The sequence below is a fragment of the Hyaena hyaena genome, unplaced genomic scaffold, assembly GCF_003009895.1.
Source record: "Hyaena hyaena isolate Hyena2069 unplaced genomic scaffold, ASM300989v1 scaffold_120, whole genome shotgun sequence".
Classification (NCBI taxonomy): domain Eukaryota; kingdom Metazoa; phylum Chordata; class Mammalia; order Carnivora; family Hyaenidae; genus Hyaena; species Hyaena hyaena.
This window is the reverse complement of record NW_024080752.1, coordinates 1,706,576-1,731,764: the sequence shown is the minus strand read 5'-3', so window position 1 is coordinate 1,731,764 and position 25,189 is coordinate 1,706,576. Positions and strand designations below refer to the sequence as shown.

Sequence of the window (25,189 nt, the reverse complement as noted above, 5' to 3'; positions counted from 1 at the left end):
TGTTTCCTTCCCAGTAAAATGGAGATAATAAAGCCTTCCTTGCCTTGAGATAGCTTAGATAAAATATCTACATAGACTGTGATACAGTGCAAATGGCAGGCATGATTTTGCCTGAGGCTCCTTCTAACTCTCCTGGAGTTAAGGAGCAAAGCAGAAATGAACAATCTAGTGTCCCCTCAAAGATACAGAAAGCCTCAGGTAAGTATTCCAAGGATCTCTGAAAGACTCTGAACTGCCACAGCTGGTGAACCAGACACATTCTTCCAAGGAGTCCACTCCTTCACCAAGGCCCTTCTGTTCTAGGTACCATGCTAGGTGATGGGCACAGGAGGGACATGGTTGACAAGCCCTGTCCCTAGAGCTCATGACCTGGTAGCGAATGCAGGCCTTAAACTAGTAAGCATAAAACTGGGATAAGATTTATCAGAGGGAGTTTGTGGGGCCTGATAGGAATATGTAATAGAAAACCTCTTCAAGATTCCCCAGATGAGGTCAAGTGCCCCCTTAAGCTGAATCTTAAAGATAGTATTTTCCAGGGGAAGGAGTGGCAAAGGGGTGACTTATTCCTGGGAGAGGGAACAGTGTGTACAAAGGCTCTGATAGTTAAGAAGACAATGCTCTTACTGAAAGTAGGAAAACTTCTTTCCAAATTATGTGGGCACTACTCCAGTAATTTGGGGCAGACATTATTTATGCTGAGAGTCTCTGGCACAGCTGGGCTGTCATTTTTCAACATGGTTTCCTGATCTGTCAACAGAGTGATGTGGGGGACTGGCCCCATGTGCAGGTGGGCTCGCCTGAATTGACTTCCACCTTTTCTCATTAAAGTCACTTATGACCTGGGACACAGTGAGGAATCCCTGTCTCCCATAAAAGCCAAGTTAAAGTAACTTTAAAGGAATCTTTACTCAAAAGAATATTTGAGAAGGATTTCATTTTCAATTTGTTAAGCATACAAGTTGTTGAGGAGGGAGGCTTTCTGGTGCTTCCACTTCTCAGGACTGGGACCACTGTTGAAAGTTTGGAAGTCTTTAACCATATGGATGGAAACAGTCGCTGAGGCCCAAGTTTAGTTGAGACAAAAGTTGTGACTTGCCTGCTCTTGATCCCAAGTTCTACATGGAAGCTGCTAATAGTAGTCCTAAGAAACCAGCCAAAGGTGCAGAGGAAAACTCCCACTTGCAAGGACATGATGTAGGTAGGGGCAGTGTGAGGGCCCCACATAAATCATTCTGGACTCACCTCTAAAAATTCTGATCCAGTATAAGCCAGCCTTTGGCCTATGTGGTAAATCCCCAATATACCATTTAATTGTAACCTTGGTTGGGCAAGTTACTTAACCTCCCTCAACCTCAAATTCTATAGCTTTGTAATGGAGGTAGCACCTACCTCCTACAGTGGTTGGTGAGCATTTTATATCTCATTTACTTAAAGCACCTAGTTCGATGGCTAACACATACTCATTTCCCAACAAGTGATAGAGAACCTTAATGAACAAATACCCCTTAAAAGACAAGGATGTCAGGAAGGAGAAAAATATTTAACTAAGAACTATGTTTTGAAGAAAGATATATAGTCAGATAGTCAGGCATTGGAGATGAAGGGTGCTGATCAGTGGACAGAGACTCATGGACTGGTTTGCCCCAAACAGTCCCAATTATGCCTGTTGTCCCTGAGCCATTATTAATAGCACTCCATTTACTCTCCAACGTGTTCCAGTTTAGACAATTTCATAATCACCTTAATTGTATGTGAGTCTCAAGTGTGCTTCCAGAAGCAGCCACCCCCTTCTCTCCGCCTACAGCATCAATACGAAAATGACTGCAGCTATTAATAATTACAATGGCTACCTTTAATTGAATGCCAAGCTTTACCTTATTACATTTAAGCCTCACAACCAGTCCCATCAAGATTTTACTCTTATATCCATTTTACATATGTGGCTTAGAGAGGTGAGGTAACTTGCCCAAGAGTCCAGATTTCACGAAGTATAGAACTTGGAACCGGAGGTCATAGCACGCTTCCATATTCTGGGCAGAGCAGCTGATGATTCTGTAAAGGTGAGGAGAGCCTCTCTGGAAATTTCCCTTTCAATGGAAATGGTTTCCCACAAACCCCAGGGCCTGAACCACAAACACCTCTGAGAAGGGTGCAGCTCAAAGGAATGTTGGCCCTTGGGTTAGTGGCCAGCAGGAGCTTTGCCTCCATGCCACGGTGTGAGGAAATCCAAACAGGCCTTAGCTTCTTAGACACTGCACTCCGGTACCTGAGCCGAGGGCACTGAGGTCAGTCCCAAATAGCACCATTTTTATTGCAATATTTTCTTCCAAATACTATCCCAAAGTGCTAAACCATGTAAAAACAGCAGCAACACAAGAACCTCAAGCTCTCCATTTTGTGGTGTCTTTTAGACTCTAATAATCTCAGTCTGAGCGTCCTAATCCTACTTGTGAATCACAGCAGGCATTTTGTGCATGCATATGTGTATATATCAGTAAATGTAAATAACAATAGCTAACACTTATTGAGCACTTACTGTGTACCGTGCACTGTTCTAAGCACTTTGTAGGTAGTATTCTCACTTAATCCTTATCTCAACTCTAGGAGATATACACTAATATTGAAGTCCAGAAACTAGCAGCAGCTGACCCAGGTCCACTCAGCTCCTGAGTGGTGCAACAGGACTCAATGTGGTATGGCAGTGTGGTTCAGAAGCATGCTCTTATCCTCTCTTCTGCCTCTTGCTTTCTTCTCTCTCCTCTGCTGTGTACTGGGTAGCTAACGTTACATATCCTACCTACTTCCAAAGGACTGGAGGCTCCTTGAGCAGGCACTAGATGGGACTCTAGAGCCCTGCCAGGGAATGGGACTATGTTCCTCTACTTTTAGCTAGGATTTCATGCTTTCCAAATCACTGCCTCTTCTCCACAAAGCTTTCCAGATCTCTCCAGTCACCTCTCTCATCTGTGTTTTCCTTTATTGCCCACAACCACAGTCAGCACTTGGTGTACTTCTTCTGTGACACATCTCTAACGTGTCTTTATGCTGGTGCAACCCAGGTGCTTTTAATCGTGTGGCTTCACTCTCAGGTTAGATTGTAAACTATCCTGCCTCTCTCACTAGTCACCTCCCAGCAGAACCCCTATCAGCCTATGCAGCACATTTGTGTGATTTAGAAAAATGCGCAACTGGGAGGATAAATTTTGGAAGAGGCTCTCCTTCAGTGCAGCTTGGACCAGATTCCAGTTCCTCCTGCCCCTGCACTCATTCTCCATCCCGTTTCCCACCATGTCCCCCTCACCCCCCACGCCATCCTTTCAATGTCTAGCAGGGGGGCTCCAAAGGAGGTGCTCAGTACCTATCCATCCATTGGCTTCCTGGAATTCTAAGGTAGGGCCTGTTGAAATTGTTACAATTTACAAAAACTAAGAAGACTATAAGAGTGGTTTTCTCTTTGAAATGTACACCTGATTTATGCAATTAGAAGAGTTCAAATCCAAAAAAATAGGGGAGTAATCCCTCTAAAGCAGATGACTAAATGCAACCAAAGCTGGCTATATCAGATGCTGCTCACAACAAAGCCAATAAAAAGCTTGAGAAAGTGGGAAAGTCTTAGGAAGCTTTGAGTTAAGTAACCCCCACCCCACCCCCTACCATGTTTTACAAGCTGTGCCAGTTTCAGAAAATCACAAGATCTCTCTCCTAGCCCCACATGCACATCTGTACAGTGGGGCTAACGATCCCTGACCTGTCACCATTCAGAGGATGATGTGATCACTAGAGGAGACAGTGAGTAGTAAAGAAAGGCACCCCAGGAAATCATGCTAGGCAGAGTTAGGATTTAGGAGTCGCTATCACTGGGAGCATCTGTCAAGCAATCACCAAAGGAAACAAAATAAAAAATAATATTTTTTGCATGAAAAATAAAGGGAGGGGCACCTAAGTGGCTCAGTTGGTTAAGTGTCCGACATCTGCTCAGGTCATGATCTCACAGTCTGTGAGTTCGAGCCCCACATTGGGCTCTGTGCTGACAGCTTAGAGCCTGGAGCCTGCTTCAGGTTCTGTGTCTCCATCTCTCTCTGCTCCTCCCCTGCTCACACACAGTCTCTCTCAAAAATAAACATTAAAAAATTAAAAAAGGAAAAAAGAAAAAGAAGGTGAATGCGTTACACAAGGATCTGTTTCTGGCAAATACTCAAGTTTAGGAATAATTGGAGATAGCTGTAAACATTTTGGCTATATGCAAGAAAAGATGATATAAGGAAATTACCCAGGAAGAGACCACATTGTGTTCCTTGGCTTCAAGGGAGATTTTAGGGGTGAATTGGACACTGCACATAGTTTCTTTTGCTTCTAGGACAACCAGCTCCTTCATCATGGGAGACTTCATGAGGCTTTCTTGTAGAGTTGCCTTGGGTAGGGGGGTGGGAGGCAGTGTTGTCAGGGCTGGAGAAACCAGGAGTGGTAGTTCAGTTCTCCAAATGTAGGTATGCTAAACTCTGGAACTAACCCTATTACAAAGCTTTAAAAATGAGCCAAAATAGGGAGCAGATTGGAAAGCTCTCTAGAGGTAGAAAGAAATGCCAGACAGATGGGGAGAAACTATAGGAAGCCAGTAGGAGTGGGCAGAGAAGAGGCTGGGGACTTTCAATGTGGGCAAAGACAGGTGATGTGTTTTGTAGGGGAAAATGACCCAAATTATGTTTATGATTCATTCATTGACTTTTCTAGAACCCTGAACTCCACCTAAGTGCAAGACATGGTATTAAGCTTCCAGTATGGGTGGGTAGATGGGTGGAGGGCAGGTAGGGAGGACACTAAGAAAATACTGTCTGTGCTGTTAAGGAGCTTTTGATACAGCTAGAGAGAAAGACATGAGTACAAATAAAAATAGCAAGGCTTTATGTGATAAACTCCACAGGAAAGGAGTGTGCAAATCATGAGTGTGGAACAGCAAAGGGACTGACTCTGATCAGAGGAGGGAGACAGGAATTAGGAGCTGATTCCTGAGGAAGCAGATTTTTTGTGTCTTGTGGAATCATTAGGATTCTGCTAGATCTAGATGGCAGAGTGCCCTTGGTGATGGTGTATGACATGAATTCAGATGGATTTTGTGCATTTTCTGGAAGGTATTGGTCCTAAAGGGCTTCTGAAGCCTTAGTGAATGTTGGGACATCTTAGAAGTTATAAACATGAAAAAGCCTGTGTAAGCCAGCCCAGAGCATATAGGAGTTAACTATGTTATAATGTGCGTCCAGTATGACTAAAAATATCTGGCTCTTTTTAAAGGCTACATTGCTATATAAAGCATGCACATACAGATAGCTTGAGAAGAGGTTAATTGGAACCAGCTGAGTTGGAGAGTGATCACCATAGGTTTTCAGGATACAAGTATTTAGAAACTCAGAGATGGTGTCTCTGAGACTATTTTGAAGTTAAGAGGTTGTGGACTCTGAAACCAAAGGAAGGAGCAGGCCAGGATCAGCCAAGACCGTTATATAAATCTTGTCAAAGAAATGAATAATTAGCATTATTAACAGACTCCACCAGAACTTTGATATAATAAAAAGAGATCATTTTGGTCAATTATAAGTTAAGGAAATAAAGATATTAAATACATTTCTCTTAATTTTTTTTTGGCAAGTGTTCTAGTTTGAAGTAGCTATTTCATCACAGATGGCACAATGCCTTGGTTCAGTTATATACAACCAGCAATGATATGGACCACTTGAACAAAGTGCTGTGGTCATGAGGGAGAAAGAGTTATCCTCCCTGAGGTAATTAAGGAGTGCTTCAGAGAGATCATGGTGGAGAAATAGGATTCCAAGGAGGTAAGTGTGTGGCAGGTCCTTCCAAAGAAAGAACAGCATGTCTGTGAGGGCTCACTGAAGAAGATTACAGGCAAAATACTAGAGTCCTCTGATTCTGGGAAGTCTTTCACTGCCCACCATCCCACCCCCATATTCAATTGCTGTTTTATCTCTGCATGTCTCACCTCTCCCTCCCTCTCTTCTCTATTTTCAGTGTCACCCATGAGCTAAGGCTTTTGCCAGCCCTCCCCCTGGAACAGAGTCACACAAATGTCCCTGCCCCTATTCTCTCCTTCCCCCAATTCTTCCTCCTTATTGACAGCTTTTTAAAATATGGAGCTCATCATGTCACTCCTATGCTTAAAAACTTGAAGGCTTCCCCCACTCCTTAATTCTAGTTTTATTTTTATTAATACAAGATCCACCCCCCCCCATGTCTGACAAAAGAATACATCTGGACTTCCTGTTCTGCAATAAAGAAATGATAGTTGTACACTTAATCTGGAAAACAGACTGTGGTGACAAGTTCTAACAATTAGACAATCCCAGGAAGGCAGATGTTTGCTCCCTCTTTTGGAAGGCAGAGCAGTGGGCCCATGGAGTAGCAGTCAGTGTTGAAGCTCAGCTACTTTATTTTGTGGGCTGGCCCAGTGGTTTATGGAAGTGGTGAGTTCAGAAGACATTGTCCACCCTCATGGAGTTTACAGTTTCAGTAAGGGAAACAATCAATATACAGATAATCACTTGAGTTAAGTACTTAATTACAGTTCTGTGATAGAAAAGGTGAGGATTTAGAAAAGACTAAACCAGGTTAGAGATGGTGTTTAAGGCTTTGGAAGAAGGTGAAATTGCCAAGGGACACTGTGGTATGAAAGAAGCTCCCAAAGAACTTGAGAATTCAGAATTTGTGAGGAGGAGGAACAGGCAAAAAATCCTAAGAAAGAAGAGCCAGTAGGTACAAAGAAGAAATAACATTTTATCACCAAAGAGAAGAGGAGAGACTATTTCAAGAAGGAGGATAACTGTATCAAATGCTGCTGGGAGATCAAGTTAGAGGAAGACGAAAAGTTTATGTTGATAAAGCATGGAAGCTGTTGGGACCCCAGCAAGAGTACCTTCCTCAAAGCAGTGAAGTACGAAGTCCACCTTGAAAGGAGAAGAGGAGATAGAGTGAAGGCAGTGCCTGTGCAGAACTCTTAAAAAGCTTAGCTGTGGATGGAGAGTGGACAGATTAAGTGAGAGCTTGAGGGATGCTTGCAGTTAAGGGAAGTTTTGTTTGCTTGCCTTTGCTTGTAACGGAGGATTCTTGCATCTATTTAAGTGAAATCCAGGTATGAGGAAGAGGTTGAAGATTTGTGCAGGAGGAAGACCTACCTAATGGAGCAAGACCCTTGATTAGGCAGGAGGGGATGAGATCAAGTTACCTGTGGAGGAACTGGCTTTGGTTGGAGGAAAGATCTGTGCTCTGCTGTAATACGTAAGGAAGAGAGGACAGGTGCAGACACAGCTGACCAGGGTTCTCTGCCAGGCTTATTCTCTGGGAATACAGGGGTTGGAAACATGAAGCTCTGAGAAGAAGAATTGAAATTTTCTTTCAATTCAATAAAGAAGAAGAGCACAGTGTCTGCTCAACACAGGCATGAGTAGTTCTGCAGGCCTTTGCCAGGTGGGGACATTTGGAAGGGGCATGGTGCATTTAGTAATCTGTTTGGGGCACATTGGGAAGAACTATCACCTCTAAGGCAGATATGAAGTAAGGAAAGACTGGAGAAGGTTCAAGGACAAAGAAAGTGGAGGTAGCACTGGAGATCTCACAGTGAAGGCACCTGAGCAAATAAGCTGGAGGATGTGGAGAGAGAATGAGATTTCAGAGGAGGTGGAGATTTCGATGATGCCAAGGTTCCAACCGCCCCCAGGAGAGCCTGCTGTGGTGGAAGGAGAAAGTCACTGAAGGTACAAGGATCATGTAGCTCTGCAGACAGGACGTTTGTTGCTTTTATCAACCACAAGGACATTTAGCTGCTTAGGACGATGGGGTGGAGACAAAAGACATGGAGAAAGAGACTGAAGATGTCAGTGACTAGGGGAGTTAGGGTAGGTGGGTAGACAGTGTGAGCCTCAAGCAGGTTTAAGAGAAAGGGAGTGTTCAGAGGCAGCACCCTGGGAGCCACCAGCCCTAGATCCCAACACTGACACTGGGGGACTGATGATTGAAAACACATCCTTCACTTGAGAGGGCAGACGGGAAAACAAGGTCCTCAGGGGTCAGTCCAGGTATGGTGCAGAGACAGAGCTGGACTGATCACTGGTCACCAGGGAAGAAGAGGAGCTCGCAGAGCCTGGGGACACGGGAAGTAGGAGCTGGTATGGGAGGAGGACAGGTGGAAAACACTAGCAGTTCCAGGAATAGCGAGGTTTCCTGTGGGCCATGGTGCACCACTCAATGAAATCTGGAGTCACCTAGTACCCTCAGAGGTCAAGACCATCCAAATGAGACAGGCATGATTTCCAGATCATGGTTTCCAAAGTCCTTTATGTCACTTTAAAGTGCATAGATGATAAATTATACAAAACTGAATGAAGCATTGGTGACCAGCTTTGCAAAATAACTTTATTACAAAACTAACATAAGCAGTCAGACATCCGGGATGGCTGGGTGGCTCAGTTGGTTAAGTGTCCCACTTTGGCTCAGGTCATGATTTTGCGGTACCTGGGTTCAAGCCCCACATCGGGCTCTATGCTGACTTCTCAGAGCCTGGAGCCTGTTTCAGATTCTGTGTCTCCCTCTCTCTCTGACCCTCCTCAGCTCGTGCTCTGTCTCTGTCTGACTCAAAAATAAATAAACGTTAAAAAAAAATAAAAAAAATAAGTAATCAGACATCCTATTGTCTCTTAAGTCCTGTTTCATCTGCCTTCCCAGGCACCTCCTCTGCCATGTGATTTATACTCCGCCCAGCTGTGCTAAACTAGTCCTAACTTCCCAAGCACACCATCCCCGTTTGGGCCTCTTGAGATTGTGTGTGTGATGTACCCCCCATCCAGTCTAGCCCTGGAATGGGGGCAGGCTAGCTAGCATTTCTGATCACTTTTTTTTTAAATGTTTATTTATTTTTGAAAGAGAGAGAGAGTCGGGGAAGGGCAGATAGAGAGAGGGGCAGAGGATCTGAGGCAGGCTCTACACTGACAGCAGAGAGCCCAATGTGGGACTGAAACTCACAAACTGTGAGAACATGACCTGCTCTGAAGTCAGACACTTAACCAGCTGAGCCACCCAGGCACCCCTCCGATCACTCTTTATGCCCTCTCCTTAGTAAATCAGCTGAGCATTTTTCATTGCCTCAGGGAAGCAGAACACAGAGGGGAAAAAAATATTCTCCTGGCTTTTGAGTTTCAAAATCTAGGCCTGTAGGGGTAGGCAAAGACCAGCCACATTAATGGCTTTGGAGAAAGGCATGGCTTTTAAGAGTTTCTCACCTCCTCCTTCCACAGAGGTAAAATCTCCAAAGGCTGGAAGGAGGAGTGACAGAAAAGGAGAAGCTGAGGCAGGGGAACGGCAACCTAGATAAGGAGGCTCTTGAGTCTTGCTTCCTCTTATGGTGCTCTCCAGGAAGCGAGGCTCAGGACGGCCTTCTGTTGTGTTTCCCTGCCTTAACTGAATTTTCCATCTTTAACCCACTCACCCTGCTAGCCTGTCTTATTCTGGCTTACACTGTGCATTAAATTTGCTTTTGCTGCCATTATTTAAAATTTTGAATATCTTAACACTTAAAAGTCCAGATTTCAGGCCTCTCTTGAGAAAAATTTAGACAATCTGGCCACGCTGGACTCACATTCCCTGTGGCAACAGTCTGTTGTCCCTTTCAAAGTGGCAGGCTCCCTCCCTTCCCCCTGATTATCATACTCTGATTGTTACCTGCCTGAGCTTTTTAGCTCTTTGAGCTTCAGCTACCATGATAGCCAGCAGGCCAAGGGCCAGGCTACAGGTTAGTGACTATGACTGGTCTTGATAAACCTAGTTAATAGCCTCAGAGACAAAACAAATCTAATTTTCCCCAACCCTAAGAAAAATAGCTGGTTTCCTTTGTGCAAGGTACAGTAAGCCTCTGTTTGCTCTATAAATCTGCTCCCATATGCAGCCCAGAGATCAGGTGAAGAAGACTTAATTTTTACCTGGCAAAAACCTGCCAGATCTGACCCTACCATGCCAGGCTCAGAGAAGAGCAAAGAGGAATATGTGATAATGCTCTCACACGTCACATTACGTGCACAATGCTTTCCTCTTGTTAAAAGGTGCTTGCTTATATTCTGATAGAGCAGGGCAAACATCGACATATCCTAAGAGGTTAAACTATGTATCCAATCAAGGTCTCACAGCTAATGAGTGACAGAGTTCAGAACCCAGACCTCCTGTCTTCCCAGCCATTGCCCTTGCAGATTATACTGCTTCATTCTGACTCCAAGAAAGGCTGAGTGGGAGGCCCTCCCTGCCAGGCAGAAGGAAAAAGTGCTTCCCTCCTCACATAGATGGAGGTGGTGGATAAGCTTCTGCCAGTTCATTCTCTAACACAAGGATTAGTCCAAAATTTCTATCATGCCTGGATGCATTTAATGGAACTTTCTAAGTTCATTTTTACTTCTGAATCCATGAGTTTAGCAGATTTGTAGGGCATGTTACCTAAAAAGAGCTCATATCTGCTCTTGGCCCTTTTAAAATAAGACTTCTAAACCTGACTATGTGGAGAAAGCTGGAGGCAAAGAACTGACAAATCAAAGAGATACCACCACTAATCTATGAGGAGCCAGGCACATGACATTTTTCTAAAGTCTGGTCTTTTGTTGTGGCTGGGTCATTGTCTGACTAGGAGTATTCGGTCTGGAAGGAAAGGCAAGGTATTGAAAGTGAGCTTGATAGGTTTTACTACTCTCTCTGTAGACTTGGCTGTTGTCATGGTTACTTTTTTCAAAACAACAAATTGGGACTTTCACCCTTATTCTACACTGGAGAGGACATCAAAGTACAGGGAGGACCATAACCAGTAAGCCAAAGAATCTTATGAGAGCGGGACTTGCCTTGCATCTCCCCTGATAACACTTCCTACTCTGGAGAGCAAGTCTGCCCTACATTCCAGACTTTCCATTCCATGGCTCCGGTCTCTGTCACTCCTGGGAAGGGTGAATGGAGTCTTTCCCCTGACAGGAACTGGAAGCTCCGTGCAGCAAGATCAGCCCACCTCCTCTATTTCTGGCAATCAACAGCTGGAGCCCCTGGGCAGGCCAGGTGGAGGATGAATACTGTGACTGCAAGCAGGCTGCACTGCAGCCAGGACTGACCACAAAATTTGCAGGGCCCAACACAAAATGAAAATGCAGAAGCCTCTTGTTCAGAAAGCAGGCAAAAAGACTTTTCCTTTATTTTGCAGTTTTCCTGTCCACCTATGATTGCAGGTTTTGTCATGTTAATGTTGCACTGTCTCAGACGCATGGATATTCTATGGGCAAATGCAGACTCTCACAGTTGTCCCAGAGTCACCCTGTGACTCAGCCTCTGGCTGTGCGCCAGCCCCAATCCTCTCATGCTCAGGCCATTGGTGGGCAGAGGGCAGCAGAGAACTCATCTCTGTCCCCAGGGAAGTCACAGAAGAGGTGACCCTGCATGAGCCAAGGGTCCAGGTTCGCAGTACATCCACTATCCCATCAGACTTCTCTTCCAAAGTGCAAATTCAAAGACAAAATTATTAAGAATTTCAATACCGTGACTGCAGAACATTAAACCTGCTAGTGGGGGTCCCTTCTGAATGCTGAGCCCTATCTGGCTGCTTTGGCATATTGTCTACACAGCTGGCCTGCATGCTCCCCTGTTTGAGGGAAGGATCCTCCTTGTGCTTGAGGTAGCTTTAAGGCCACAGCTGGTTGGCACTAGACATTGTGCCTTCCTCCACTCCTTCCCCCAGCTTGAGGGAAAGGTCCATGCTCAATAGCCAAATAGGAAAGCAAAGTACCAGACTCACTGCTCCCTAAGTTTCTACTATGACATGGTTCCAACCATTCATATCGTTTGAGTGTGTAGGTAGGGTGGCATGAATTGCATCAGACTCCATCTTCCTCCATCCCTTGAAAACCACTTTACTGAGGCATAATTGACATACAATAAACCTCAAATACTTAAAACTATATAGTCTTAGGAGTTTTAACATATATATGCTCACTTGTGAAATTATCACCAGAATCAATATAACATTTTCATCACCCTTTCATAATCCATCCCTTCCTCTGCCCCATCCCCAGACAACTACTGATCTCTTCCTGTCACTGATTAGTTTGCTTTTTCTAGACTTTTATAGCAGTGTAATCATACAGTCTGTACTCTTTTCTGTCTGGCTTCTTTCACTCAGTATATTGATTTTGAGAATCATTCACGCTGTTGCTCACATCAGCAGTTTGTACCCTAATGTTGCTGAGTAGTATTCTATTGTTTAGTTACACCACAGTATATCCATTTGCCTGTTAATGAATATGTGGGTGGTTTCCCAGTCCCCCCGCTATTTCATATAAGGCTACTATGAATATTAGTGTACCAGAGTGTCTTATGGTAAATATATGTTTAACTTTTTAAGAAACTGCCAAATTATTTTCCAAGTACATCTACATTCCTGCCAGTAGTTTATGAAAGTTCAAGTTGCTCCACATTCTCCCCAATAGTTGGTATGTGTCAGTCTTTTCACTGTAGCCATTCTAGAAGGATCTATAAATGGTCCTAATTTGCATTTCCCCGATTACTAATGATTGTGAACATTTTTTAGTAGTTCACTGGCCATTCATAGATCTTCTTTTGTGAAGTGTCTGGTTAAATACTTTACCTGTTTTTAAAAATTGTTTTGAGGCACCTGGGTGGCTCAGTAGGTTGAGCATCCAACTCTTGATTTTGGCTCAGGTCATGATTCCAGGATCATTGTAGGATCAAGCCCAGTTAACATTCTCTCTCTCTCTCTCTCTCTCTCCTTCCCTTGCTCTTTCTTACTTTCTCAAAATAAGAAAAATAAATTAAAAAAATAAAATTGGTTTGCTTACTGAATCTTAAGAAATTTTTAAAAATTGTATTCTGCGGGCCCTGGATAGCTCAGTCGGTTAAGCTCAGGCCATGATCTCATGGTTCATGAGTTCAAGCCCAGCCTCGGGCTCTGTGTTGACAACTCAAAGCCTGGAGCCTGCTTCAGATTCTGTGTCATCCTGTCTCTACCCCTACCCCACTTGTGCTTTCTCTTTCTCAAAAATAAACATTTTTTTAAAAAACTGTATTCTGGATTCAAGTTGTCTGATATATGTGTTTCAAATAATTTCTCCTAGTTTATGGCCTATTTTCTTAGTGTCTATTGAAGATAAAAAGTTTTTAGTTTTTGATGAAGCCCAATTATATAGTCTGTCTCCTTTATTAATGGTTTCTGGTTTTTTTGTATTCTGAGAAGACTTTACCACTCCAGGGTCACAAAGATATTTCTTGTGTTTTCTTCTAGAAGTTTAATAATTTTAGATCTTACTTCTAGGTCCCTGATCCATTCTGAGTTATTTTTGTGTACGGTGTGAGGTAAGGGTTGATGAGGTTCCCTCCCATCCCTCCACCCCCCTTATGGATATCTGGTTGATCTAGTGCTATTTGCTGAAAAGACTTTCTTTTCCCTGTTGAACTGCCTTGGTACATTTGTTAAAAATTGGCAATATATGTATGGGACTCTTTCTGGACTCTCTGTTCTGTTCCATTGATTTTGTTTATTTTTTGCCAATATCACATTGCTTTGACTATTGTAGCTTTATAGTAAGTTTTAAAATATTAAGGTAAGGTTAGCAAGTTGGAAGAAAGGTTCTCCAACTCATTCTTTTTAAAAATTACTTTGTGTAGTAGCCATGGAGGTGCACTGTTCAGATTTCCTTCAAAAGAAACTGCTGTTGGGGGTGTACTTGAGAGCCCTATCCTATGGATTCAACACAAAGTTCACAGAAAGGTCCACTTCTTTGGATAGCTCCTAACCAGTAACTAGGTAAAGTGGGTGTGTTAGTGCTAGCCCATTCCATTCAGGGCAGGACTCATCCAACAGGAAATCTTTGCTTGGGGACACCCCATTTCCAAACTCTCTCTCAGAACTATGGTGTGGTCTGAAGCTCTCTCCACACAGTTCTTCATTCCGTCTCTCCTTTCACAGGTGTCAGACCTGCCCTGGGTTCTAACCACATCCTTACCTGCTTCCTCCTCTTTTTTCCTCCCCAGTCTTTTCCATGATGAATCTCTTATATATCTAATCCAGTCCTGTTGCCTACTTCTCAAATGTCCCAAAATGACATACTTTGGTTATTCTAGGTCTTTTGGGTTTCTATATAAAATTTAGAAATCAGCTTATGAAATTCTACCAAAAAAAAAAAAAAAAAACTCGCCAGAATTTTAATTGGCAGTTCTTTGGGAAAAATTGTTACTTTAACAGTATTGGGTCTTACATCATATATATATATATATCTCCAATTATTAGGTGTTCAATTTCTCTGAGCAATGTCTTCAGTGTAGAGGACTTAGACATCTTTTGCTGGACTTGCTCCTAAGTATTTTTCTGTTTTTGCAGACTACTTGTATTGGGGCTTTAATTTTTTTTTAAATTTTCCAATCAATTGCTATTAGTCTATAAGAATACAATTGAATTTTGTGTATTAATCTTGCATCCTGAAACCTTGCTACAATACACTGCCAGTAATTTTGTCTCTGCTCCCCTTACCTTTTTAAACACAATTTTCATGGGCTGTAGTAAGCATGGGGTATGGGTAGCTGTAGCTCCTCCTATGAGCTTCTATCTCCCTCCTACCCTAAAAACTGAGTTGGGGAATTTCTGAAGAACTCCAAGACTCATAGTAACACAGCTAAACAATACACTCTTCCAGGGAAGTTGGTATTCACTGATCATGTCTCTCAATATTTTATAAGTATTTTATCCCATTTTAGTCTTTCAAAGAAAACAAAAACACCTGTGAGATAAGTAGAAGTGGATCCCTTTTAATAAAGAGCAAAAATAAACTATTGGGACCTCATCAAGATTAAAAGCTTCTGCACAGCAAAGGAAACAACCCACAAAACTAATAGGCAACCAACGGAATGGGAAAAGATAGTTGCAAATGACATATCCAAAATCTATAAGGAACTCACCAAACTCCACACCCGAAAAACAAACAACCCAGTGAAGAAATGGGCAGAAGATATGAACAGACACTTCTCCAAAGAGGACATCCAGATGGCCAACAGACACAAGAAATGATGCTCAGCATCCCTCCTCATCAGGGAAATACAAATCAAAACCACACTGAGATACCACCTCATACCAGTCAGAGTGGCTAAAACGAGCAAATCAGAGAACTCTAGATGCTGGCAAGGATGTGGAGAAACGGGCACCCTCCTACACTGTTGGTGGGAATGTAAACTGGTGCAGCCCCTCTGGAAAACAGTGTGGAGGTTCCTCATTAAACTAACAATAGAACTCCCCTATGACCCAGCAATAGCACTGCTAGGAATTTACCCAAGGGATACAGAAATGCTGATGCATAGGAACACATGTACTCCAATGTTCATAGCAGCACTCTCAACAGTAGCTAAAACATGGAAAGAGCCTAAGTGTCCACCAAAAGACGAATGGATCAAGAAGCTGTGGTTTATCTATACAATGGAATACTACATGGCAATGAGAAACAATGAAATCTGGCCATGTGTAGCAACATGGATGGACCTTGAGGGTGTTATGCTGAGCGAAATAAGTCAGGCACAGAAGGACAAATATGACATGTTTGCACGTATAGGAGGATTAGGAGGAACTTAACGGAGGACCATGGGGGAGAAGAAGGGGGGAATGGTGGGGGAGAGGGAGGGAGGCAAACCATGAGAGACTCATGAATGAGTCTTGAATGCTGAGAACAAACTGAGGACTCATAGGTGTGGTGGGTAGGGGGGAGATGGGCATGGAGGAGGGCACTTGTGGGGATGAGCACTGGGTGTTATATGGAAACCAGCTTGACAATAAACTATTTGTAAAAAAAAAAAAAAAGAAGTGGTTCCCTTTTAAAGGTGAAGAAATAAGAGATGTCTGAGGAAAGATTAAATACATCTGCCTGTTTCCAAAGTTCATGCTCTTTCCTCCCACCTCAACCTAGTTATCCTGAGAATGACCCAGCCAGACAACTAGATTTCAGACTAGATCTCTGTGAGTCCAAGTCTTTAGTATTGGCATTCATTTAGCACATGGGCTTGCAGGTCATGAGACCTGACTGGGCTCTGCTATTCCACCCCTGTGGTGTCTGCCACCCAGTCTAGTTTCCCAGCTTCCTCTTCCACCCACATTGCTTTTTTGTGACCTCTCTCTCACCCGTCTGATGGACTGTTTGCAAGCCCAATAATTTTTTTTTAACTTCTCTGCTGCCTTAGCACAGAAAATCTTGGAACTTTGAGATCCAGTTTGCTTCTGGTTCTTTTCTAAAATCTCTGGGCACCTTTTATCTGTATTCTGATTTGTACTTTGGGGCACATAGTAAACATTTCTAAGGAAATACCCCCTCTTGGATGGGCACATTAATGGTATCTAAGCCTTAATGAGAAACAAGTTCATTACAGTTCTACCTAACCAGGTAACTAAAGCCTAATTTCTCTTACTTCTGGGGATTCCACCATCCTTTTGTTTTCTCTCCTCCTTCGCTTCTCCCACTAAACCACCAAGTCTAGCCCATCATTTTCTTTGAACTTGTTTTGGGTTGGCCTCTGTCTTTTGCAGCTACTTATTGCCCAGGCCAGGGCCACATCAGTTCACTCTTGATTGAGTCAAGGATTTCAAAAGACTAATCTTCTAGTCAATTGTATCTTTAGACCAGGGTCAATAATACATGGACAAGAATCTTGTTCTCTGGCACTTTTTGTCACAGATGTCCACAATCTAGTGATATCCCAAAGCCAGGAACCACATCAGCAGATTTTGCATTAGTTCCCCATTTTCTTTTCACTAAATCCAAACACTTTTGGCACATGTTTCAGGTTATCTACCAGTGTCCTGTATCACTGGTAGATATTTCATTGTTCATATTATTCCTCAATGTGGAACTCCTTCAGTCAAGAAAACAAAGAAACCCAAACTTTGCTGGTCCTCTTATGTGACCTGATTATTCTCTCCTACATATTTTTGTCCATTTCATTCTACATGCCATGAACAGCAACATATTGCCAGTCTTCAATTTTCACCCTTGTTGTAAACCCTAGGCCTATACTTTCCAATACTAGAATTTCTTCTTTAACCCTTTCCAACCTTCAAGATGTGTGTTCTACAGTAAAACATTTAGAATATACTTTGTAAATATCTTATTTGCTATTAAACTAGCTCTGGGGAGAAGTTCCCACGTTAACTAACTGGAAATGAATATCATAAGGCTATGAGCTTCTTCAAGACAAGGACCATGTCTTATTTACCTTTATATCACCAGCATCTAGTCTAGTACCAGGCAGATCATTTAAATACAGCAAATATATGTTGAATAAATAAATACCACTTAATGGTGTTGCCCCTTTCAGCAAGTTCATTTAATACAAAAGAGGTTCAACTTTGTTTTCTAGAAAATTGTGTTAAGAATACTGACATCATAAGTTATTAATATGGAATAAGAAAACCTGTGTAAAATTCCTAGCACAGAACTTGGCACAGAGAGCTTAATCCATGTGAGTTCACACATTCCCATGAAGAGTTTTTAGAATTATTAGAATTTTAGCATTCTCACAATTGTTTGTGCATGTCAGGGTATTTTTGCCAGAGCCTCAAGACAGGCATTGGATCCAGTATCAAATGCAAGTATGGGAGTTGTAATAATCTGTAAGAAAATAAAATCTGGGTCCAACAGGAGAAAGATCCATAAGACTATTGTTAATTTTTAGTGTGGGGCTTGGCTGTGACAGTTCTGATATAACAGATACATGCTGGTTTATCTTTTTAAGGGATTCTATAAATGCATAATCTGTTTAGACACTAGACTTCATAAAGGTAGAGATTATTTACCTCTCCCTTTCCTTACATTTCTTTTTTTTTTTTTAAATAGTTTATTGTCAAGTTGGTTTCCATATAACACCCAGTACTCATCCCCACAAGTGCCCTCCTCATCACCTTTCCTTACATTTCACATTGGGGAGAAATTTTATGATCAATAGCTGAATGACCTGTGGATACTCCACTGTGTTCACTGTAACACTGAACTTTGCATATTTGTATCTAGCAGTGAGAATGAAAATTATTAATCCTGAAGATATGTTAAATCAATTTCATAGATTTAATAATTTTCATTTTCATACATTTTGAGTGGCAATTGTCCCTTACCTAAATTATGCCCTCAGTTTTTCTATCTGTAAAATAGGGGTAATAGTTTGTACTTTCCCCCTCTTCTTAGGACTAATGTTTCTCATGATACAGAAGAAAGTTTCGGACTGGGAGTCAAGAAAACTGAGCTCAGCCCTTCATTATGAGTAGCTTCATAGATCTTGGGCAAATCATTCAACTTGGTTCCCTCACCTCCAAAATGATAAATCTAAATTAAGCCATTTTTTAAAGTCAGCCCCCAAATTAAAAAAAAAATTAAAGAATGGAAATGAGTTAAGTGGCTCCCTTCTTCTATCCAAGGATACCAGATGAGAGAAGACTTTCTGTGCCCTATATAGAGAGGGGGATTTTGCCTCTGTTGGCCATAGTAGGTATGTGGAGTCTATGTGTCAACCATATATGTCGTAGCATAAGGCAGGAACTCAAAGAGGGTATGCATGTCTTCTTGGGGATAAGAGCTCAGAGAAGTAGAGGAATGTGGATTATTTGGAATACTTTTTGCACAAAGAGTATCATTATTTTTTGTACAGAAATACAGCTTATTTCTATGCATTGTTTTCAGGCTTCGTAAACTGTGCATCAGCCCTCTGACTTACAGTTGGAGGGATTATCCATAGGTATATCCCAACAGAGAGGGATTGGAAAAAGAAATGAGAAGTTGCCTCTTATACCTATTAGAGTATTAGTCCCTTCTCCAGGGATGGACTCAAGTGTAACAGGTGAAGAGCTTCCCCTGGTATTCACTTGATGATCAGGTGAAGTTCAAGGCAGATCATGTCACCTTCAACTCCAAACATTTTTGGATCCATATTAACATCTTAGAATCTATATGTGCCTATATATACCATTATAGTTTCTAGTTGTGGGAAAAAGCCACAGGGTTTCTAATCAAAAGACCCAAGTTCGAGTCCCATCTACACAAACTAGCTTTGGGCAAGATTGTTCAGGTCTCTGAGCTGATTCATAAGGATCAAACAGAAATGTGTAGGGAGCTTTGCCTCAGGACTAGTCATGGCTGAACTGGCCCTCACTCTTTTTACAAATCTTCTCCCACCCCAAAACTCATTTACAGAAGTTTTTAAAATTAGCCCTAACATGGATCCCTTTGTCAGGGAAACTTGAAAAGGGGCAAAAACAAAAGCCAGAGGCTTGGGAACCAGAGGGGACTGGGCACTGCAGTCCTGCAACTTTCAAGCAACTTCCTTGGGGCAAAGCTCTGCTTTCCGTAGCATCATTTCACCCTTGCCCATATCCAGCCACACCTGGCTTCTCTTTCCAGTCACCTTAACTTGGTGGCATGTCACTGGACCCATTCAGGATATTGGTTTGGCTTCCTCTCTCCCTGTGCGGTCCCTAATTGTGGTGTGGGGATGCCGCCCCCTCAGAAAGCCCTGACTCGGGCTTTGTTCTCATAGAAAACATGCACCAAAGAGTCCCACACTCCACTTCATTTGTGATGTGCATCATGGCAAAGAATGACAACATGACCTGTGATCACCACCACCACAGCCCAGCCGAGTGCCCCTGCCTCCAGTGATAGCCTGTGGCAGGCATTGAAAATGCCAGATCGGAGTCGCCCACAGCTGACAGAACCAGGGATTAAGGAGTTTCTTTGGTGAAAAGACACCTGAATCTCTATTGCTAGGCCAACTACTCGGAGCTCTTGCTTCACTAAGACTGCAGAGACTCTTTAAATGTCAACTTAAATTAATTGCTGGTGGCATTGTGGCATAAAGAAAGCGCATTGACGGGGGTGTCAGAGTGGCCCTGGGCTTAAAGCCCAGCTTGGCCATTCACTCTTTAAGTAACATATTGGCAAACTGCTGAACCCAGTTTACACTTGTGTAAAATGGAGATGTTGATGCCTTTGCACAGCTGTTGTGAGGATTAAACAGAACTGCACATTGCAAAGTGCCTAGCCCACGGTGACTGCTCCAGAGGTTTTTTTCCTTGCTTCCCTCTCTAGAGAAAGTCCAAATTATCCCAAGTATGATTCATTTAGGAAGGCTAGCATTTTTCTGTTAAAAGAAGTAGTTGATCAAGTTCGTGCCTAGTCATTTCAGTTCAGGTATTAAAGGGTCTAAAGTAAATGGATTTGTTTGCAGCATGGACCTCCATGCAGCAGGTGTGTTTGGGATTATGTCTGCCAGCTGTTACCTCTCTCCCCACAACACGCTCACATCCCCAGAAGCCCAATCCCAGACAAGATTTGAAGGAAAAGAGACATTAAGTTTTATCTAGGATTTTTAGACACCAAATAAGGACTATGATGGAAATTCCCATTCATGAAATTAAAACTTCCCCTTTTCCTAAGAAGCCTTCAGTAATGGAGGTTTTAATTTCATTTGTTTTCATTTCCTGGTTTATGATTTATATTGAGACCATCCATGTGTATGTGTGTGTGTCTCAGAAGTAACACAGCAGGATGAGTTGGCTTAGTTTATAATGGCCAGTCTAGTCAGAGTATTTCATTGTATATTTCAAATCTTGCCATTGTTTGTCCATCTTAGGCAGATGGCTCATTAAGACAGCCAAAATGACAAGCTCTACAGTGTCATTGGCTCTCTTTGTTTCCTTATGCATAGACAAAACATAGATGACACGAACCTCAAAGGACAGAGTGACTGGGTTTGAAAATTTTTAAAAGAACCGCTACAAAAACTTAGCTATCATTTGCAATATGTTACCCTATCTGTGCTTATTTTAATTCTCCTCCGTATTCAGGAGAATACCTAAAACTGGAAATGTATCCAGACACAGCCAACAAAAGCTGTATCTTATCGTTATTTACCCAAGTTTTCTTAACTTAAAGCCATAAACGTGTTTCTATGATAACCATCACACTGTAGTAAAAGTATAAAATCTTTATAGTTTTAAATGACAAAGCTATATGTTTCTCTGTACTTTCATATTACATTGCTTTAAAAAGAGTTTCTGCAATTTAACCTAAAATACCCAAGTTGATAAGTTGGTAGCAATCAAGCAAAACAATCACATGAAGGAATTCTTTCTGCCTGAAGTTATTAGCAGTAAATACAAGTCATAGCAGCCTTTTAAATCAAGTGTAATCATACTGTGCTGATAAGGAGCCTTTTCTTAGCAGAAGATTAATAAGTCCCAAATTTTCTGGGATTGTCCTGATTTTGGATGCTCTGACCCATTGCCAAGCTCTGTATTGAGACAAAGTATCCCATTTTCTGATTCTCAGAAGATGACAGCATACCCTGTCCCTTTGGGTTCTAAAGATTTGTTATTTCAGCTAGCCTCCCAATTTAAAGATAAGTGGCACATGCAATTCTTATAAAAAACAAAGTATCACCATCCCAACTTATGTGGACTGAAACTGCAATTTTCTAAAGTCTGTTTGCTTAGATCTGTGATATTTCTTTGTAGTATTTCCAAGCTCAATCAGGGAGATTTTTATTTTATTCTCACAAAACATCCCCTATTTATGCCCCATGAGTACCCCAAGGGGGTTTATAATTACACAATCTCAATCAAAGGGGTATAGATGAAAAACAATTGCTCCTCATCTCCAACTCCAATTTTCTAGACAGACATTTAAGCCTTTAACTCCTGAGTACCTAAAAAAGCAAAAAAGGTACAGATAGCTGAAATTTCTCCTAATTTTAGTTTTAGAATGAAACTTTTCTCAACGGCAATGAAAACAAATAGAAAAATGCTTGCTTTTGTGCTATGAAAGAGAGAAAAGAAAAACCAGTCATTGAATATTTGCAACAAAAGACCGTCACTTGCAACTGGAATTGACTCTGGATTAAAAGGCTAAAGTTTAGAGGTAAAACAATTTTGTTATTCTTTAAATATTTTAACAGTTTAAAAATACCCTGGGCGGGGGGGAATATATATGTATCCCCCTAGCAGTGCACACAATTCAGGATAATATTCTGCATGCTCCTATTTTGCCACAGTGTGGATTTTTTCCCTTCAGATGAAAACCTACAGAAATAAACTCTGAGAAGGATAGACTGCTTCCCCCCTTCCATTCTCATATCAATGAAATATTTTAAGTGAACTGTTTTCTGATCACAAAATTTATGTCCAAGTTGTATAACAAAATCAAGAAGCAGTTATTTAATAGAATACATTCTATGAAAAGTTAGCCAAAACCATCTAAAAAGACCTCAAAAATGCACATATTTCAAAGAATTTTGTTCTCTTCAATAGTTGCATGAGTTTTTTTTTCCTTTTTCAGGAAAATGTGCAAATATCAAGGTTACCTGGATCTGCTGGTCACTTCCTAGTTTTTGGACTCTTGAAGATGGTGAGTTTTGCAAATGATGCGCGGCTGTTTGAGAACCGGGTGGCTTTTCTGGCAATCACTCTTTGTGTGCCATCTTTTATAAAGGTGCTTCTTGTTGCTAAGAGATCAGTTGCTTAGAGACCAAATCATTAAAAAAAATATATATGTCAGGGGCCAACATAAATTACAACCAAATTTTGTCATTTCAGCCGGCCCTCTGAATGTTTGGCTTTTGTAATACATTGTAACGTACTAAGAGAAGCCAATTACTAATCACAAATAGAAAACTGACCACGAGGAAGAGAAAAGATCTGTGTGTCCGCTCACATGGACACGGAGTAATGTCACGGATTCCCTTTGAAGGAGTCGCATCGTCATGAGGCTCTCGGAAACTTTGACTCCCTGTGGGGGTTGTAGACGCATCCTGGGAATACAGATTACATACACACACGTACTTGTCCCAGGCAAACTTGAGTGCAATTTGGAGTACAAAGACATTTGGGGGTTGTGGAACTACTTTAGTCTTTTCCAAAGAAAAATCAGGAAATTTTAAGTTGGAAATCTGAAGCAATCTTAGCCTTCAGCCAAATGTATTCATGTTTGAGCAACTGTCAGTGCTTCAGGTCCAGGTGTGTACGTGCTGGCGGGCAGGAGGCTTGGATATAGATCTGCCTTTTATCCTCTTCAGCACTAACCAGGAGACAGGAGTACTTACAACAGGTGAAGTACATAAGGTTTGGCTTTAGGGTTCTTCCTCTTCCCCTTCATGGTGACACCTCAAACTGCCACCTAGGAATTACCCCTCCAAAGGACACTGGGATTTTAGGACTAGGTTTTTTAAATGAAAGCCTCTTAAATTCTTTTAAATTCTATTCTAAAGGAATGGTGGCATTCCAAATTTCTTAATAGGGTGGGAGATGTTTGGGAGCAAGATAAAGTTGGACACAACCCTTTACTGTATGACTCCACAACACAGCCCCTCCTCCACTCCCCCTCTACCCCCTTCCATTCTTCACAGGTCTCTTTTGTCCCCTCTTAGGTAAGAAGCAAGCAAATAAGGGATCAAAGACTTGGGACTTAAAAAACAAGAAGTAAAAAGAATACCTAGGATCCTAGAGATTTTCCCCCTTACTAGCCTCCAAAATGCTTGTCATCATAGAAGATTTCATGCCTTTGGTTTGATTGCGATACACTGTATGTTGGAGAGAGGGCTGAGGGTGGGGTGGACACACCAGCGGGGAGAGTGAGAGGTCTGGCTTTCTCACTCTTCAGCTCTAGTCACTGTGACATTGGCATCATCTCATTACTCATGTACAGAGTGGATATAAGACCCACAACCATCTTGAATGTATTTAGGAATATTTAGTGGTTAAAAAAAAATACACCTGTGCAAATGAAATGAGGTTAATGCCCAGCAGGATTTCATTACAGGAGGAAATGAAACCCTGACTCTCCCCAGCCAAGGCTGTGAGTAACATGGACACAGAGCATGTGGGCATCACAGAATAAATCCAGGTATACCAACTAAGCATGCATTTCCCTTAAAGTCTTTTTCTTCTTTCCAATGCCCAAATTTCTCTTTATTCCCTCACTACTCCCCACCCCCTTTTTTTTGAGAGAGAGAGAAATGGAAGCATAAAGGGAAAGGATCTAAAATAGAGGAATTATAGGTAGAAAAAGGCAAGAGAAATAAAAATGTCCAAACATATAGTTGTACTTAGGAAATACCAGTTGAAGGAAAAAGAAAGAGGAAGAGGAGGCTAAGGGGAAAAGAAGACATGAACTTCACTGTATGTTCCCAGAGGCAGAAGCCACCTTGTACTTTTCTTTCCCCCATTCCAAGCACTTTGTACAGAGCTTTTGCATTTAGAACACAATCAAATGTTTTTTCTTAAATTCTAAGTCAAAGGAGAAAAAGAGCAGAAGGGATGGGCCCAAGAGGATTGAACTATTACTTGGGCCTGTATCCCATATGCCTGGTTCTCTTCAAATGAGCATATTCTGTAGATATTTGTATTTTATACCTCAGTTCAAAAATAAAAGCCCACCTTTCTTCTTACCCATCCATTCTGGTCTTTCTTCTCCTTTGGCTCTGATTTGGCTGTCTCCTGTGCCTGGTGGCCATTTGCTTTAGATTCTTAGCTGCTACTTCTGAGACATGAGGCCCCACATCTTCCTTGCCTATCAGGAGGCACCATTCTGGATACCAGTCATTGGCAGTCTCCAGGCTTTTACCTACCTGGGTGGAGGTGAGGAAATGCAGTTGTCTAAGAAGGATCCACCCAGTTGTCAACAGTATGTGGCTGAAGGAAATAAGCTTGGATCCATAAAGGTTTTGCCTACAAATGTCCCCAGTTGAAGCTTTGACAGGAATTTTTTTTGCATGCATGCATGCATGCATATAACTGTTTGCACCAAGGAATGCAGTCTGGTGTCATTTTGGTTCCCACAATGTGGCAGCCCACTTATTCACAAGTATCTGGAACCAAAGACCCCCACACCCTGACCCCACCACTGCTGGGAAGCTGCCCAACTCACACAAGCTCCATCTCCCAATCTCAGGAGTGGGGGAGGAGCTGGGAACTCAGTACAGTGGGCTCCTGCCTCCAGATCTGGAGATGATACACTGAAAGACATCAAGCCCCAAGGCATTCTCTGCAGAAATGGCTGCCACTGCTAGTACTTTTTGTTGGGGAAACCAGTGTCCCAATTCCACTCCTGACTAAGCACTTGAAGTTCTGGATCCA

General features: G+C 42.1%; 1 protein-coding gene across 2 annotated transcripts in view; it reads right to left on the bottom strand.

Annotated features, from left to right (window-relative positions):
- LOC120234998 (aromatase) overlaps positions 1–22,724 on the bottom strand; it is a 72,104-nt gene extending 49,380 nt beyond the window's left edge. Inside the window, exon 1 of one of the 2 annotated variants that reach the window (XM_039237082.1) lies at positions 22,420–22,724. The gene's annotated coding sequence lies outside the window, so the exon portion shown is untranslated. The remainder of the gene's footprint in view (positions 1–22,419) is intronic. The other variant, XM_039237081.1, reaches the window with a different exon arrangement.
- Positions 22,725–25,189: the final 2,465 nt, after the last annotated feature.